Source organism: Canis aureus, chromosome 7 (assembly GCF_053574225.1).
Source record: "Canis aureus isolate CA01 chromosome 7, VMU_Caureus_v.1.0, whole genome shotgun sequence".
Taxonomy (NCBI): Eukaryota; Metazoa; Chordata; class Mammalia; order Carnivora; family Canidae; genus Canis; species Canis aureus.
This window is the reverse complement of record NC_135617.1, coordinates 3284969-3302221: the sequence shown is the minus strand read 5'-3', so window position 1 is coordinate 3302221 and position 17253 is coordinate 3284969. Positions and strand designations below refer to the sequence as shown.

The 17253-nt window shown below is 35.4% G+C and overlaps 1 long non-coding RNA gene across 1 annotated transcript in view; it reads left to right on the top strand.

Annotated features, from left to right (window-relative positions):
• Positions 1 to 11679, top strand: part of LOC144316748 (uncharacterized) — a 29250-nt gene extending 17571 nt beyond the window's left edge. Inside the window, exons 2-3 of the long non-coding RNA XR_013382603.1 lie at positions 8055 to 8224; positions 11248 to 11679. This is a non-coding gene — a long non-coding RNA (uncharacterized LOC144316748). The remainder of the gene's footprint in view (positions 1 to 8054; positions 8225 to 11247) is intronic.
• Positions 11680 to 17253: the final 5574 nt, after the last annotated feature.

Here is a 17253-nt window from a genome sequence, read left to right as displayed (position 1 = left end):
GCAAAAATATTAAAAAGCAAAGATAAACAGGCCTTGCTGCATCGTCCAAGACTGATTCCATTTAGGTCAAGGTCATATGATATACCAGTGTGGTTTTAATTATATTGTTTTCTAGTGAGCATTATGGGTGTGTCCCATTCCAATTTCAATTATTTCACATAATTTTTCAAATGCCTGTATTACAGTGAGCCACAACTCTTCAGCGTTAAACCAATCAGAACCCCACCTAATTTCAGTGGGAATATTTTATGAGGATAAGCTGAATATTTGTACCTAATATCTTGGAAGGAACAATAATCTGTGGATTAAAACATAGCTTTTGTAAATAAAGGAAATGTCCTTTGTTTCATCACACAATTGCTAAAAGAACTACTGTTGGTCCAATGGTATATAGGAATTTACCTATTTAAATCATCAAAGGTGTTTTCATGATTCCAGACAATTCCAATAACAATTAAAAACCTCTGGTTAAAATAAACAGTGCATAAAATAATCATGCAAAATAAAGGAGCCAAAAAAAACACCCTCCACTATTCTGAGGATTTGCTATCATTTCACATTATTAAGAATGTTACTTTCATGCACAGTCTCATTACCCCCTTTTTTTTAATTGAAGGATACTTGACATACAATGTTATATTAGTTTCAGGTATACAACGTAGTGATGGGGCAATTTAATACATTACTCAATGCTCATCATCTGTCACCATACAACATAATCACAATACCATTAACTATATTCCCTATACTATGCTTTTCATCTCCGTGACTTATTTATTTTTTTAACTGGAAGTTAGTTCCTCTTAATCTCCTTCATGTGTTTCATTCATTCCCACCACCACCCTCCTTCCCCAGCTCCCTCTCCAGCAACCACCAGCTCACTGTATTTATGAGTGTGTTTCTGTGGTTTTATTTGTTTGTTCATTTGTTTTGTTTGGTCCTTTGTTTTGTTTTGTAGATTACAAATATAAGTGAAATCATGTGATATTTATCTTTCTGTGAATATTTTACTTAAGCTGTTTAATGCAAGTGATAGTAAAGCTACCAGAGTTACAGTAGGCAGAGAGGCAAGTTTTAGAAAACTGGCAGCCTGTCTTCAAACCCTTGATGCAAGCTACAGATTTTTAAATAACTTTTATCTTAAAAATTTACTTTGAAATGATAGTGCCATATTGGTGTATAAGTAAAACACACCACCTGGGCAGACCATACTTTATGTACTATCTAAGCTATCGTAATAGAAATACACTTTATCAAATTATTAAATAATCAAGCTACACCTCAGTGGTTAATTATTGCCTCAGGTATTTTCTGTATATGGGGATGTGTGGTGTTTCTTGTGCTTTTGACATAATTAAATCTCCAAAGAAGAGTCTAATCTGTTATGTCAATAAACTAAAACCTTCAAGATTTCTTATTCTCATTTTCATACCAGATATGCACATTCACAGGTATAAATGGTAAGTTTGATAATCAAACAAAACATTTTTTCCATCATTATAAAAATTCCATATATAACAGGGGAGTGTATCTAAATTTTCTATCAGGAAATAAAAACAACACAAGGTATTATTTGTAGAGTTAACATCTTAAAGTTTTTTATTTTCTAATACAAAACAATATAGAAAAGAAATAATATTTTCACTAAAATTCAACACACTCACCAAATCTTTAGTTTTTGGTGAACTGTCATGCTATATGAAAACTGTAAGATTTAGGATAATGAAAATAAATGTGTCTTTATCAGGATTCTTCAATCATATTGTTTAGACTCCATTCAGTGTATTTATTTTTGGTATTTATTTTTGGTAACCAAAAGAGCTCTGAAAGACAGCAGTCGAATTTTCAACATTTCTCTAATGTTTATATAGCATGATTAAAATAATGAGAGTGATTTATTGTACTTGGATAAGATCCTAATTTTGAAAGACATTAAATTGGCCTAGTTGTGGCTAACATTGTATTTTCAGAAATAAGAATTTTCAGAAATAAGCAACTACAGCACTCTTACAACCAGAAAAAGAAAGAAAATTTATTGCATCAAATAATATATTAAATCTTTTAATTATCTGAATTTTATTATAAAATACATTGTTTATAATGACAATGTCACTATTCATAACTCTTTGGGAGGTAAATAAATAAATTGGAATAAAACCATAGAACAGTGAAAGCACTGGGGAATTCCTTTGTAGCTTAAAGAATCTAATGTATTTGTGGTCAGTTGCCTTTCCGAATACTTAGAGAAGTAGAGACAATATCAAATGAAGATTCTAATTTAGAAATGTTATTGGGGGAAAGACAGCATGCGCTATACATTTGGAAACACATTTACATAAGGTTATTATACCTGGGTGTTTATGAGGACTAATGGATATGGACCTCCAAATATCCAGTTGCTTGGAATCCTGTAAATAATCTATCTTGCTGACTCAGTCAAATTCTCTGACATCACGTGGATATTTCAGTGTAAACATGAGCCTCATCATGAAATTATTCAGGTTGATGTGTGCTTCTACTCAACATGGTTACCGCAAGAAAGAGCAGATATTGGTCTCCTTTGCTGATTTGTTTCTTTACTTTGAATTTCTTTATTGATTTTTTTTTTCATTTCATTTGAACCTAGAATATGTATCAGATCTGTGCATATAGTTGTTGGTGACACTTTGTTTAATGGTGGCAAGATAAAGTTGCCAGTGCGGTAACAAGAATATTTTATTAATTGTCCAGGCTGGGCACCAACCCAAGGTAAAACCAACATGATAAATGGCCCATTGCCATTGCTTTCAAAAGAAATTATAGTACTATTCTTCCCTCTCAAACATTGGCTCAGTTCCCGTTCTTTAATTGATCTGCAAGAGGCTGACACTATTATTTTTCTCAATTTTCTTGTTTGGGGTTTGCTTAATGGATTTTTCCCCTTATTCCTCTACTCACACCCCATTATTCCCACTATGTTATTGCGTGCGATTTATGCAGATTCTTAATTTTCTTGCCTTGTTTTCAGCCCCTTTGGGTAAAATTTTATGCTTAATTCATTCTTAGCTTCTTCTTTTATTATTCTGTTTGATAGATACCAGTAGTTCCATAGAGATAGAGAGGGGGAGGGAGGAGAGGGTGAGAGAAGCAGTTACTAACATCTCTTAGTCAAAGACTTAATTTTTGTCAGAAAAGCTTCAACAATTACTAGGTAAGAAAGACATTACTGAAAACATACAGAGTTTTCAAGTTACCTTAAAAATGTTATCAGCCAAACAATGGAGTCCGACATTATAATGAAAATTTCATGAATATATTTTTTCCAGGCCTTTTGCATTACAACATAAATTCCATTGTATTTTTGAAAGACATTCAAGGGGGAGCTTTAGGGGCTGTTGTCTTAAAACTCATTGTTAATTTATGCCTTGGGTAGGAACTGTGATAGATAAAAATTAGTTGTTATAAACTCTTTGACAACCGATTCCAAACAACATTATATCAAGGTATGACAAAATGCCCATGAACAATGGCACACAATCAAATCTATATCGAGTACAAACTGGAATATAAATAACCAGTTATTTTGCTTAAATGAAAAATCGTACATACAAATAACGTCGTTCATCGATTGCCTGCATAGTTTTGTGAAAGCGCTATACTTATGATATATCATTCTGTTAAGCACCCAAAGAAAATAGATGCCATAATTTAAATGTCCATATGGTGCCCATTTGAGACTGTAATTGTAAACTCTTATTAATATGGCTATTTTCTAACAGACGAGAAAGAAACCTTGATTTTTCTGGTCAAATAAATACCACAGAAAAGTCTTTTCTGTGTTCTGGTGAGAGGTAATGACATGTATATCACAAGAAAAATCTAAGTAACATGATAATGTCATTTTTTGAAGAGTAGGATAACTTAACTTTACTAATGAATAATTTGTGTTTGATGGCCTTGACATGAAATATTTTCATAAGAGGAAATAACTCAGCCAACATATGTTGTTTAATCACTCAGGAAAAATTTTATTTTCATGTAAAAAGAATTCATGGTGAACAAGCTTCAATTTTCCCCATAACCAAGTATTTTAAGGAATGACCAAAATAGTGTTTTATATTCTTTTAGCATCCAATGAAGAGTCCATGATCCTAAGGGAACAGAAATACTAGTAATTAATTTAGTCACACTTTTGATGCTAATGTGTCAGTTGCCAATACGTTTGCCAGATATGTTTCAATGATGATATAAGGACCAGGATCTTTTTTTTTTTTTTGGCATGCATGCAATAAAACTGTGATTCTCATGATTATTTGGAACTTCCTGAACTAATAATATCTTTACTTGAAAATAATCCAACCTAAAGTTATGAACCTAAATGATAGAGAGTATTAATAAGGGTACCAATCAACATTGGTACATTTGACTAAATACAGTTGTATAAATTAATAAGATTAATTCTATTAGCAAACTTCTCAAATACACCTCATTATTCTATAGCTGAAATTCACATATATAGCCAAAATAATGGTCTAAAATAGTTTTATATTCTGAGCGTACAAGAGAATTTTGGAAATTTCCTAAACACTATTGAGATGACAATATTTTCCAAAGTAATTCATTTGGGAAACATATTTTATAAATTTTTTTTCTATTGTGTGTCTTCAGGCTTCAGTGGGATCTTAACATAGATTATTATAGTGTTGGATGATGTAATAAATACCCTTTAAAGGATTTTTTTTTTTTGAGCTGTTTTGTTCATGTGTCTATCCGGGTATAGCTCTATTCAGGGTCTTGCATTCCTCAGGGATCATACTCAGGAATTTCAGGTCTCAAACTGTCCACAATTTAAGGCAGGAAACATTGCAACATTAAATATCTGTAAGAGAGCTTACATAAATACAAACACAATTTTCAAGTAAAATAATATGGCCCTCCTTTGAGCTACTTCCTTAGTAAGGCAGGATGGTAATTTAAAGAACACAATGGAAGAAGCGTGGCTGGGAAACCTTTATGACAATATCAGCAATGCTTTTCACACATCTAGGGCCACAAAGTGAACAAAATCTCATTTATGCATCTATTTAAAAGGCATGTGGTTTTCTGAACTCAATAACTTTTATTTTTTTTAGCATTTATTTGTTTGAGAGAGAGAAAGAGTGAGAGAGAGAGAGAGTGAGGGGAGGGGAGGGGCAGGGAGAAACTCAAGCAGACTCTGCACTGAGCCGGACTCCGGGCTCAGTCTCACGACCCTGACATCATGACCTGCACCAAAACCAAAACTCGGATGCACAACCAACTGTGCCAACCCAGGTGCCCCCAAACTGTTATTAATGGGAACCTTCAGTTATGTTTGTCCACAGTCGGTGCTTGCTGGTAATAAGTCACTTTACCCGGTGAGGAAAAAAACAATGCAGCTTTCCTAAAATTGAACCAATGTTTTGCGATTGATGTTCTTCCCCAAAGGAACAGACTTAACATTGGCAAAAATCAATGCTGCCAAGAGTTGGATGCGCTACTGACTGAGCCACCCAGGTGCTCTTTGATGACTATTTTTAAATGCCTCTTCAGGAAGCAACAAAAAGCTTATTGTTTTGTTTTGTTTTAAGTCTCAGTGGATATATCTTCATTTTGATGATCTTTATGGAAAAAAAGAAATGAATAAATCTTTGAGGAAACACTGGACAAGTCCACCTATAGTTTTGCAAGAAATATACAGAGACTTCAAGTATCTCCTTATTTAAACGAAGTATGTTTATAGATGCAAAACTATAGAGGGACAGCCTGGGCTGTGTTTCCTTGACAATTCTCTCCTTGCCTTCCTGCCAGGAAGGATTCTCTTGAAAAATAAATAGAAGGATACTCTTGAAAAAAATAGCTCAACATCTCCCAGCATTCAATGCTGGGGATGGTGCAGAGGTTATAGACTGATGGTTGTCCTTTTCCCAAGAAGCTTAAAACTAAGGACATAGCTCCTTTGTAATAATAGTATTACCCCAGGTCTCCTGTGTCTCTAGGCTCCTATTTATTTTTTGTTTTTTTATTGAAATAGATAAAGATTCTCCTTCTTAAACATTTTTCATTACTATAAATCATTTTAGAATTTCCTTGGAAATAGGTTCTCAATTACAAATAATAGTAATAATAATAATAGTAATAGTAGATTAAATGTAATTGTGTTTTCAGTAGATCAAAGCATTATCTATCTTGAAAAAGTTAAATGAAGAATAACAGTTCTATGTTAGCAAATGAGAATGGCTAAATAAGCCAAGGATGTGACCTAAAAATATTACGAACTCTACAGTCCATTGCTGCTACGCACTGGGTGACTTAGGCAGTATCAACCCGGATTCAGCTATGACTTTAATTGTTAGTGCCTTATTAAAATAACTGCTTTATGTGATCATATCTTCTTGCTTCTAGAAATGCTTGAGCAAATTCAAAGTCTATATGTGACTGCACGTAACCTAATATTATGAGAGGCTGCTAAATCTTAATTAGTTTTCAGAGAGTGTGATGAGAAATAACGTATAACAGCTCTCAGTCAATACATTTTAAAATTGCAGTTACTATCAGGCTTGGGTTGTCATATATTTAGTGGTGTTTGTCAGTGGATTAGAAAGGTGTTAATTATAGGCAGCGAATAATGGTTGCACATAAGGCTATTTTCGAGCCTTCACGGATGTGCTTGAAGGTATCAACTAAACTCTGGTTTCTGCAAAAATGTCTGGAATATGGGAATGGAATGTCCCCTGTAGCCTCTGGAAGGAGTGTGACCCGGCCAACTCCTTGATTTCAGACATCTGGCCTCCAGAACTGTGAAGAATAAAGTTCTGTTGCTTCAAGCCACCTCGTTTGTGGTAACTTGCTATGGCAGGCCTAGGAAACTAACACGGGGGGGACATGTGCCACCGAAGCACAGCGGCCAGACGGAATTTTTCTTCCAGGTCCCACTGTATGTTTATATGTGGAGAGAACTGAGGATTTTTTAACCTTCAGCTGTAGATCTTTACCTGGGATTTAAGGAATTGTTTAGGATTTTGAAAAAGTGAGTAATAGATTTTTTGCAAATGAACGGAATCTGATTATAGATTACAGAACCTCTCTCGTAAACGATAATGCACAGGGCAAGCTTCTATCCTATAGGGTTCTGGAAATCCTCCTAATACATGGGAGGGCTAAATAATCTTTGGTAAGACAAAGGACTTAATTTTCTGCTCTTACTAGGACTTAAAGATGTAGCAGTCTTTGTCTACTATCATTATATGGATCACAGTGTATGGTAATATCGGTACATTCATAGTTCTTTTACCTCCAACTCTGAGGTCTAGAAACTATTCATCTTTGCAATTAGTACAGTGCCTGACAAGTGGGTGTTTAATATGCATTTGATCATAAATAAATAAAAATTAAAAAAAAATATTTAAAAAAAAAAAGGGATCCCTGGGTGGCGCAGCGGTTTGGCGCCTGCCTTTGGCCTAGGGCACGATCCTGGAGACCCAGGATCGATTCCCACATCGGGCTCCCGGTACATGGAGCCTGCTTCTCTCTGCCTGTGTCTCTGCCTCTCTTTCTCTCTCTGTGACTATCATAAATAAATAAAAATTAAAAAAAAAATATTTAATATGCATTTGATGACTAAATAAACTAATGAATGGGTGATACCAAGACTACTGGGGCTTTTTTTTTTTTTTTTTAAGATTTAGTAGTACAATTTGGTATTACTCATGAATCCCATAAAACACTCAAAGAAGCTACATTTGGTTACTATTCTCTAATAGCTTTTTCTGACATATGTCTGGGTCCTGAGAACTTCCTGTATCTAACTCACCGAAGCCTCTTTTCATGTAGCCATTTTATCATCGAAACAACTGTAAAGATTTCTGGCCAAAGTTGGTCCCATGTGTGTGGAGAGTCCAGGTCCAACCCTGCAGCTCTTACTTACTTATCCTTCCAACTTACTCTCCAGTCCTGTGCTCTGCCACCAAGACATCAGATGTGGGGGTCTGACCACAACGATGTTCCTGTCCTGGTTTAGCCACCATGAATGAATTCTGTTTATCTGTATATCCAAGGTTCACTGTCAACATAACAATCTAAAGAGAAGAAAAAGGAGAAAGAGTAGAAGAGGGGGAAAGTTGTTTCGAGACATGTCTTTGGTACTTCTCAGTCCACGCTGGTGGTCCAGTCCGACTCTTCAAGAAATCAAGTGGCTTCTGAATGAATGAGACATAGTCACTAGAAAGTAAGACTATCAAACTTATTGTTAAAGCCAACTTGATAGACCCGAGAGAGAAATAATTCAAGAGACTTACCCAAGGTCACACCAACAGCTAGATGCAAAGCCAGGACCATATACACTCTTCTGTGTTATTTATTATATAGTCTCAATTTTGTAAAATTAATGCATGATTAGAGTAAAAATAAGCTCACATGTCAAAAACACACAAATGAAAACATGATGTCAGATGAGTTCTCAGCATCTCCATGTAATCATCCCTAGTAAATGCATTTTCAGGTATTTCTCTCTGCATCTACACACATGCAGTTTTACACAGATGGGATAACATTCTATGTGCTGCTCTGTGTGATCTGTTTTTTCTTCTCTCCACCGTATATCATGTGGCTTCTTTGTGTCATTTAGCATAAGTCTACTTAATTATTCCTAATAGCTGTATGCTACTTCATTTTATTGTTAGGCTATATTTTTATTTACTTACCCTTGTTTTTGGAGATTTAGGTTATTCCCAAAATTTGACTCTTATAAACAATAAAATAATTATAATCCTGTCTCATGACATTTTCTGAATCAGTTCAACTTTTTGTACCACCTATCTGTGATGGACAGAAGCTGTTTGATTCCTTTCCTTTCCCCTATATGTACATGGCCTATGGTCAGAATGCTTGCTCTGTGACCTTGGGCACGTCAGTATGCCACTCAATGCCTCAGTTTCCTCATCTGTAAGAGGAAATAATAGCATTTGTTTCTCAGGACTACAGCAAAGATTTTTAAAATCTAACATAAATCAACATATTGAGTGTTACTTAGAATATGCTACTAACCTAGTGTTACCTAGAAAGAAGAGGTGGGGAGGCTTACTTTACAAGACTATGGTCTCAACATCAAAAGACCAATGGAGACTCTGCAAAAGTATCCATTTATGATGAAATTAAGCATACTAACCAGGATATGGTAGTTAAAAATGGACTGAAAATGTAAAAAAAATTGATTTTATTTATGCCAAACTATGGATAACTAATTTCTCTTTCTCTTCCATGAGGGTAGAAATTATGCCTTTGTGTTTACCATTATATCCTTAGGACTCAACAGCTGCTTGGTTAATAAAAAGATATTAAGAATAGCTAATATTTATTGACTAGAAAGTTAAGAAGCTCCTGAAGGTTCTGTGAAGGTTATTTGCAATACAAGCAATAGTAGGTCAAGGAAGTTAAGACCTTCGACCTCTGGCTCATCAAATTACAAAGTGACATCTAATAGGGTCTCTCAGGGATCCCTGGGTGGCTCAGCAGTTTAGTGCCTGCCTTTGGCCCAGGGCCTGATCCCGGGGTCCTGGGATCCTACATGGGGCTCCCTGCGTGGAGCCTGCTTCTCCCTCTGCCTGTCTCTCTCTCTCATGAATAAATAAATAAAATCTTAAAAAAATATATGCTCTCTCTACCTGGTCATGCTGCCTTATTCTCTACATTTCTCAAGGAGTTTCCATCTAAGAAGATCCCCATCTAACCCATTGGGTTGTGAACCCTTATTGAACTTTGAAGGCTCTCTGGGACAATGCCTGGAAAACCAAAAAGAGTCTTAATTCCTTAGAAAAAGAAAGAATACTGTGTCTGGTAATAATGACCACACAAGGGACAATGGCACATCAACAAATCATACCTTTACCATTGCTAAAAACGAACAAACAAAAAACTGCTTGGGATTAACTCTGCCTCTCAAGTTACTACCAAATATAATTATAGGATTCCAAGGAAACAAAAATAAAATAGAAGATGGAACCACAACACCCCTGGATGTATATACATATAGACTCTTTAGACTAAATTTAGGGACTTTAAGATCTGCTTAAAATATTGTCATAATTTTTATCTTTATATTTTATTGCTGCACTGAACAAACAGGTATTTTTTTAAAGATTTTATTTTTTTTATTCATGGGAGACACAGAGAGAGAGAGGCAGAGACACAGGCAGATGGAGAAGCAGGCTCCCCACAAGGAGCCCGATGTAGGACTTGATTCCGGGACCTTGGGATCACGACCTGAGCCAAAGGCAGATGCTCAACTGCTGAGCCACCCAGGTGCCCTGAAACATGTATTTTTTTGAGTGGAAAATAACATCCCAATGTTGAGATAAAATCTTAAATTTAAGTCTTATGCTTTGAATTATTCTCTGGCAATTTCAGAGGCAGTTTTGTTTTACCTATTGTTTAGAAAAGAAGTTTTTCATCTTCTTTCAATTGTCATATCTTTGTGAACACAGAAAAGGTGATATGGCATTATTTCCTGATTCTAATTTAACCTCAGATCATCTATGTAATATTGAGGTATAAATAGTCCAATAATATTTCTGAGCCTTTGGTAAAAGTAATTTTTTTCCTATTCTTCTATTCTTCTACTCACAACCTCTCCTTTGTGTTCCAGTCTTCTTTCATTTATTTCTTTACTTTTATTGCTCAAATTCTTTTTTTTTTCAAATTCTTTTTTTATTATTCTTTTTCTCTTACTCTACTTGGAAAATAAGGTAAAGCTGTATGATCCAGAAAACGAGGTATTACCTATTATTTTTAAGAATGAATTTTCTTATCACTTGAAAACTATGTGATTTTGTTAAAAGTACCATCGTGTAGTGACTTGCCATTTTAAAAGCTTTATTTCACTTGATATTTGTTGAATTAATAGCTTATACTGTTTGAAGAAAATTTGTTAACTAGAAATACCCACATATAGAAAATAGCTCATTCAAATAATGAAGAATAATATTCGATCAAAGGTATATTACTTTAAATCATGTAAAATTGTCAGCATTGCTAGAAAACAATATGTATATGCCCAATAAAAAACACTTTTTCTATAATGACTATTAAATCAAATATTTGTACAAAATATAAATGACAAACTTATAAATGAGTTGTTTGCTTAATATACCCACGTGAAATTATTTTTCATAGAGTCTTAAATATTTTAAAGCTTCCCAAATGCTGAAAATACTTATTCAAAATGATATACACACACCCCTATGTTTATTGCAGCGTTGTTTACAGCTACCAAACTATGGAAGCAACGCGAGTGTTCATCAACAAGTAAATGGATGAAGACGTGGTGTATATATGCATTGGAACATTACTCAGCCATAAGAAAAAATGAGATCTTGCTATTCGTGACAATGTGAATGGAACTAGAGCATATTATGCTTAGTGAAATAAGGCAGAGAAAGACAAATGCCATGTGATTTCACTTGTATGTGGAACCCAAAAAACAAAACAAAGAACAGAAGCAGACCCAGAAATACAGAGATCAAACTGATGGCTTCCAGAAATAAAAGATGCACACACCAGCATTTTATAAATTATTTCAAGTGAAAAGTCAAGTGACTTCATTTGAAATCTTTTTTTTATTGTTTATTCTATCCTGAAACTGTTCATATCTTACAGGTATAAGTGCTTAATGAAAATAAAACAAAATAAAAGACAAAGATCTGTCTTTTATTCAGTGGTACCACTGGTGTGAAAAACCTAAGTTTTATGTAGAGTGTAAAGATATTCTATCAAAGGGAGGCCCTCTTTTTTTGTTTTCTGGAACAGTGAAATAAAAATCCCACCTTTCTGGGGTGCCTGGATGACTCATTTGCTGACTGTTGGTTTCAGCTCAGGTCATGATGTCAAGGTCCTGGGATTGAGCCCCACTTGGGGCTGGACCTCAGCACAGAGTTGCCCGGCCCTCTCCCTCTTCCTCTGCTCCTCCCCACTCTCTCTCTCTCTACAAGTACAAAAATTATAAAGGAAAATTCAAAAGATTTAATAACTCAGGAGAATTAAATGGCAAATAAATTTTGTACAAAACTTTTTAAAAATAATAGATGCTTTTTAGTTTTAACATCCGGTAATGCCATCAATATTTATTACTCTTCTTTTTTATATTATTCCTTGATATAGTCTATTGTTACTTCCTTCTATACAAACTTCAGAATGATATGGTTTTAAAAAATGAGCCTATTAGTATTTTTTTTGTGTGTGTGAAATGGATGAAGTATATCCCTTTTCCTTCAGAAAATTGAAATGCTCATAATGGTGATTCTGCTTCTCAAAACTACCTATTCCAATCTTCCTTCAGTAACCACTTCAAGTTTTGTTATCTGTTTTTATTTAATATAGATCGTTGCTCATTTGGTTTATTCCTAGATTCTTGTTTTTTTTTTTTTCCTGGTATCTTAAATGTGATCTTTAATTGATCATGTGTTCCAAGTGGTTGTTCTTTTAGAAATCCATTTCAGAAACACTCATTAAGCATTGGCTGAGTTCCAATAACTATTCTAGAGGGTAACGAGTGACAAGGTATGATTTGAAATTTTCAAATTTTAGTTAGAATAGCCAAGAAAGATCTCACCCAAATGGCATTTGATAAAAATTGTACCGAAATGTTGAAGCAAGTCACATGGCTAGAGGTGAGGACCCTCCAAGGAAAGAATAAGACGTAAACCTGGAGGCAGAACCTCAGTGAGCCATGAGGAGTTGAAGGCAGGATGGTGGTGGCCCCAGCAGGTTGGAGAGGCAGGTGGAAGGGTGTCAGGAGAAGAGGAAGATGGCAGGTCACCTATGGCCTTACACAAACCATGTGTGTTTTGAATTAAATTTCCACGTATTTGTATATATTTTTCTTAAGTTCAAATTGATTGATTGCTTTAATGGACTCATGTAAGCAGCGTTTGCAAAGGCTTTAAGAGCCATCCACGTGTTCCCTGATCAGTGTAGGGAGTTTTCTATTTTCTCAGTAGAGTTTGTGAGATGGATAGGTGGATATTTGGACAAGTGGATAGATACAGAGATGCTAGAAAGTCACTTCACTGAATGTTAAATGTCTTCATCCAGTATCTTTATTTACTGTTTACTCCTGCTGTGATGGGCTGAGAGCAGTGGATAAGCATTTTCTCCTGCTAGCTTGTTCCTATGTCTCATTGCACCCCCTGTCATTTTGATTTCATGGACCTGCTCCTGACATTTGGTGCATGAATACACAGAGAGGTATGTCTTCAATGAGAATTATTCCCTTTATCTTTGTGAAGTACCCTTTGGTTTGCTATTAAGGCTTCAGCTTCTACATCTTTCTGTTTGTATATTTGCCTTTGTTGGTACACATTTACCTATCCTTAAAAAAAAAATAAGTGTTTTAAATTTTTTTTTAATATCTTTATTTTAAAAGTGAGTCTCAGAAAAAAAAAAAAAAAAAAAGAAAAGAAAGTTAGATTTTCCTTGCCTGAGATTCAATGAGACCAATTCCACCACTGGGTTTCAGTGACCCTTTGGTCGGCTGAAGTTCATTCACCCTTTTGAGGTGTTCTCCGTGGGATTTAGGGGGATATTTCCTCAGATATTGCATGTTCAGAATGGTCCCTGTGCTGACCTGAGAGTCCGACGGGATATGAATCTCATACCTCCTTCCCACCAGCATCTTGGAGGAGTTGCTCCTCTGTCTTGAAATGAATGTCACTGGCACAAAGTCCGTGGGCAGCCTCCTCCTTCTCACAAATAAATCCTTGATCCCTTGGCCTGCCTGTCCAAAGGATTCGTTCTCTGCTTTTAATGTCCAATGTGTTTACGAGTTTGTGCCTCAGGACTGACTTTTGGGAGTAAAATTTACAGGATATGGCACATGTTGCATTCTTACATTTAGATTCGAGTTTTCTTGAATTGTACTTTAAAATATTTATCTCTTCCACTCTCTTGTTCTTTGTCTTTCCTTCTCTCTCTCTCTCTCTCTCTCTCTTTCCTCTTCCTTCTCTTTCTCCTTCTTTGAAACATTAAGGAAAAGTATGTTGTATCTCTTTGGCTTATTGTCTGTAGCTACCATTTTTATATCAATTCTTTTTCATTCTTTCCTTGTTCCATTTCATTTTGCTTTCTTCTCTTATTTCTATATTCTATGTGTTTTTCTCTCTCTTCTGTATCATCTCCTTTTTTTCTTTTTCCAATTTTATCTTTATTTCTGAGATAGCTTGCTTCTATTTTCCTTAATTCCGCCTGCTTGCATTTTGGAGTCTACTGTGTCGGGGCATCTTTTTTTCTGATTTCTCACATTTGTACTTTCTACTCTTGCACTGGAGACGAGACTGTTGCATTATATTATTTTTTAATTTATGATAGATGATTTGTTAACTGTGTTTCTCTGATTTGTGGCATCATCATTTTCTAAAAAGTGGCCTTTTTCTCTTTATTGCTCTCCTTCTCCACTACTTTTTGCAAATGTATGATTGTATTAATGCTCTGCCAGTGATATTTTTATTAATCATAATTACATGAGTTGGACTTTCCTGAACCAGGGATGTTAGGTTCCAGTGAACCTGTGTAGTGTCTTGCTTCAGTTGCTTCTCAACCACACGGGCCATGATAATTTATTCTAATGCTAAACCACGGTCTTCCAGATTCCACAGTAGCTGGTGCCGACAGGAGACATTGGTTCTGCATCACAGAGTGAGCCCCTTCTATTTAGGAAATGTATATTTCCTGGCACCTTTTGCATTTTGTTCCTCCTGGGTACCATTGAGACTTTACGCTACTTCCCTTTCCATGTCCTTCTGTGAATTCTCAGCCAGAAATCAGTCCTCTATGCCAAGATCTAACTAAGGTTCTTTTAAAAAGGGATATAACTTTTGTACTTCAGAGTGAACACTTCAGCTTCCAGTGTAGTTTTGCTTATGTTTCCTTAGAACTAATCTCTGACAATTGTCACATGCCAATCTCATAATTTTGCTAAAAAGGAAGTTTGTGGTACTATTTTTGTTTGCTTATTTTTGTTTCCTGTCTCTTTGGTATGATTCCCAGAAAGAGAAAGGGGAAGATACTGAGCCTATATGATAATGTTCACAATGGATATGCTCATGGGTGATTTGGGGAGAGAGAAAAGGATATTTGGGGAGTTTGATTTTTTAAAATAATTTCATCGAAGTACATGTAGCAGAATAATATGACAACAATGTGTGCAACTTGATTACTGTTAAATACAAAGTGAGACTAACCTAGATAACCAGTGCACATATAAAGAAAAATATCATTAAAAGGGTCCAGAAGCCTCTTGCACACTTTTTAAGTCAATACTCCCACCCTGCTTCTTGGTTTTAACGTCTTAGTTATTTTGCATTTGACAAATTTAATTCTTGTAATTTCTAAATTCTCTCTTGACTTCCAATTTTATGAGCAGAAAACATTAAAATGATTATGCAAAATGTTAAAAACAAATTCTTATTTTTGCCTTTTCTTTATAACAAAATCCTTTCAAGTAAGAATAATTATTTCTTGATAAACCATAAAACTCTGTGTTTGGTTGGATTATGGGAATAGGAGATGAGACTTCAAAAGTGAATTTACACCTTAAGTCTTCACAGCCGATGTGACACTACCAAATGCATTATTAGTGCTAATTACACTTAGACCTCTTGACATTTATTTATGCTATATAATTGGGTTTTCCTCCTGGTTGACCACATCAAACTTAAACCTTAGAAAAAAAAAATCACATAAATTCCACATACGTGGGATAGGGGAAGATTTTCATGGATCCTACATGAGCATCTTTCTTGCATTGAGTTATTTACATTTTGAAGAATGACATTTATCTTAATATATCTGAACCAGTTTTGTAACCAGTTGAGTTAACCGGGCACCCTATTTTCTGATTCTGTGACAGTAGTGCTATGGCTTAAGCTTATATTTTAGGCAACAGAAATCATAGCATGCAATTATCCAAACCTGCTGACTTCTAGCTTTTTAAAGTAGATATCTTCCTAGTTTAGACAGGTAAGAGAAGTGGATTTCAATAACAAAACGATGAATCTAGAAAGGTCTTTTGAAACAATCACTGAGGCCCCATTGATCTACAAAGTAATAATTATAGCACTGCTCCCTTAAATACCATGGCCTTGACTTTGTTCTCTTCTCCTGCCCTGTTTTGCTTTGCCCTCTCCCTCCCTTGAGAACCGAACTTCATGAGATGCGGTTCAGGCCATACATCCTTGTTTACTATCATATATCTCTCAATGGACCACAGGTCCCTCTCTTAGTTCTTAGAAAGAGAAGCCAGGCTTGTCCAACTGTTTGTCAAGCTGATGAACGCCCACGGTTTCCCAGAGTGTAAGCTGAACGAAAACCTCTTTGCAACAGTCCTTTCCTAGCCAACACCAACATAGTGGAGAGCATATAAACACAGTTGGCTGGACCGATCCTTACAGGGATTGAAGCAAAGCAAGAGCAGCTTTTACTCACACAATGGAATCTGTACTCTGTATGTAAATGTCCTGGCTTCCATTCTTGCACTTCAAGAGGTGCCCCTCATAATGTGCTCCCACTGGCCATGAGGCCAGAGCCTGGGGCTTCATTCGGGTCATACCTTAAGATTTCAAATTCCCTGACTCCATGAGACTTTTGCTTCGAAGTAGAAGCAGAACTCCAGAGCTTTATTTTTCAGGAGCTCTTTGTTGGCATTTACCCCCTCCCTTTCTAGGCTCTCCCAAGTGGGGTTAATTCTAGCCCTACCAAGGCTTTTGGTAAACCAACTGAACATTAGGGAATCTCAAAAATATGTATTTAATTATATATTACTGTAAGCACGGTACTGAGGAATGATCATATCGTCTTACAAATATGCACTATTTGAATAGTAACATGAAAATAAACACATAAAAACACAGGGAGGCAAAAGACTGACGCCAAATTGGATCTTTCTGTTATCAGTATTTTTATAGGTAGAAATGTGCCCCAAAACATTGTGCTCAGAACTTGTAAATTTCATGTTTTTTTTTTCCGGCTCTGTGCCAATGTTGAGAAGGTACCCAATTTTATTTAAATATGAACTGCAACAAAATTTACCAGCAGAGTAAAATTCTAACTCTGTCATTTGCTTTAAAGGCAGAGGTCTAAATCTCAAATGAGGGCATGTTTCTTTTCTACCATCTGGTTGTACTTGCAAGACAGGAGCTTATTGCAGTGAAAGTCTATATGCTTTTTCTTTAGTTTTTTATACCTGAGCATATTTGTTGCTTAGTTCCA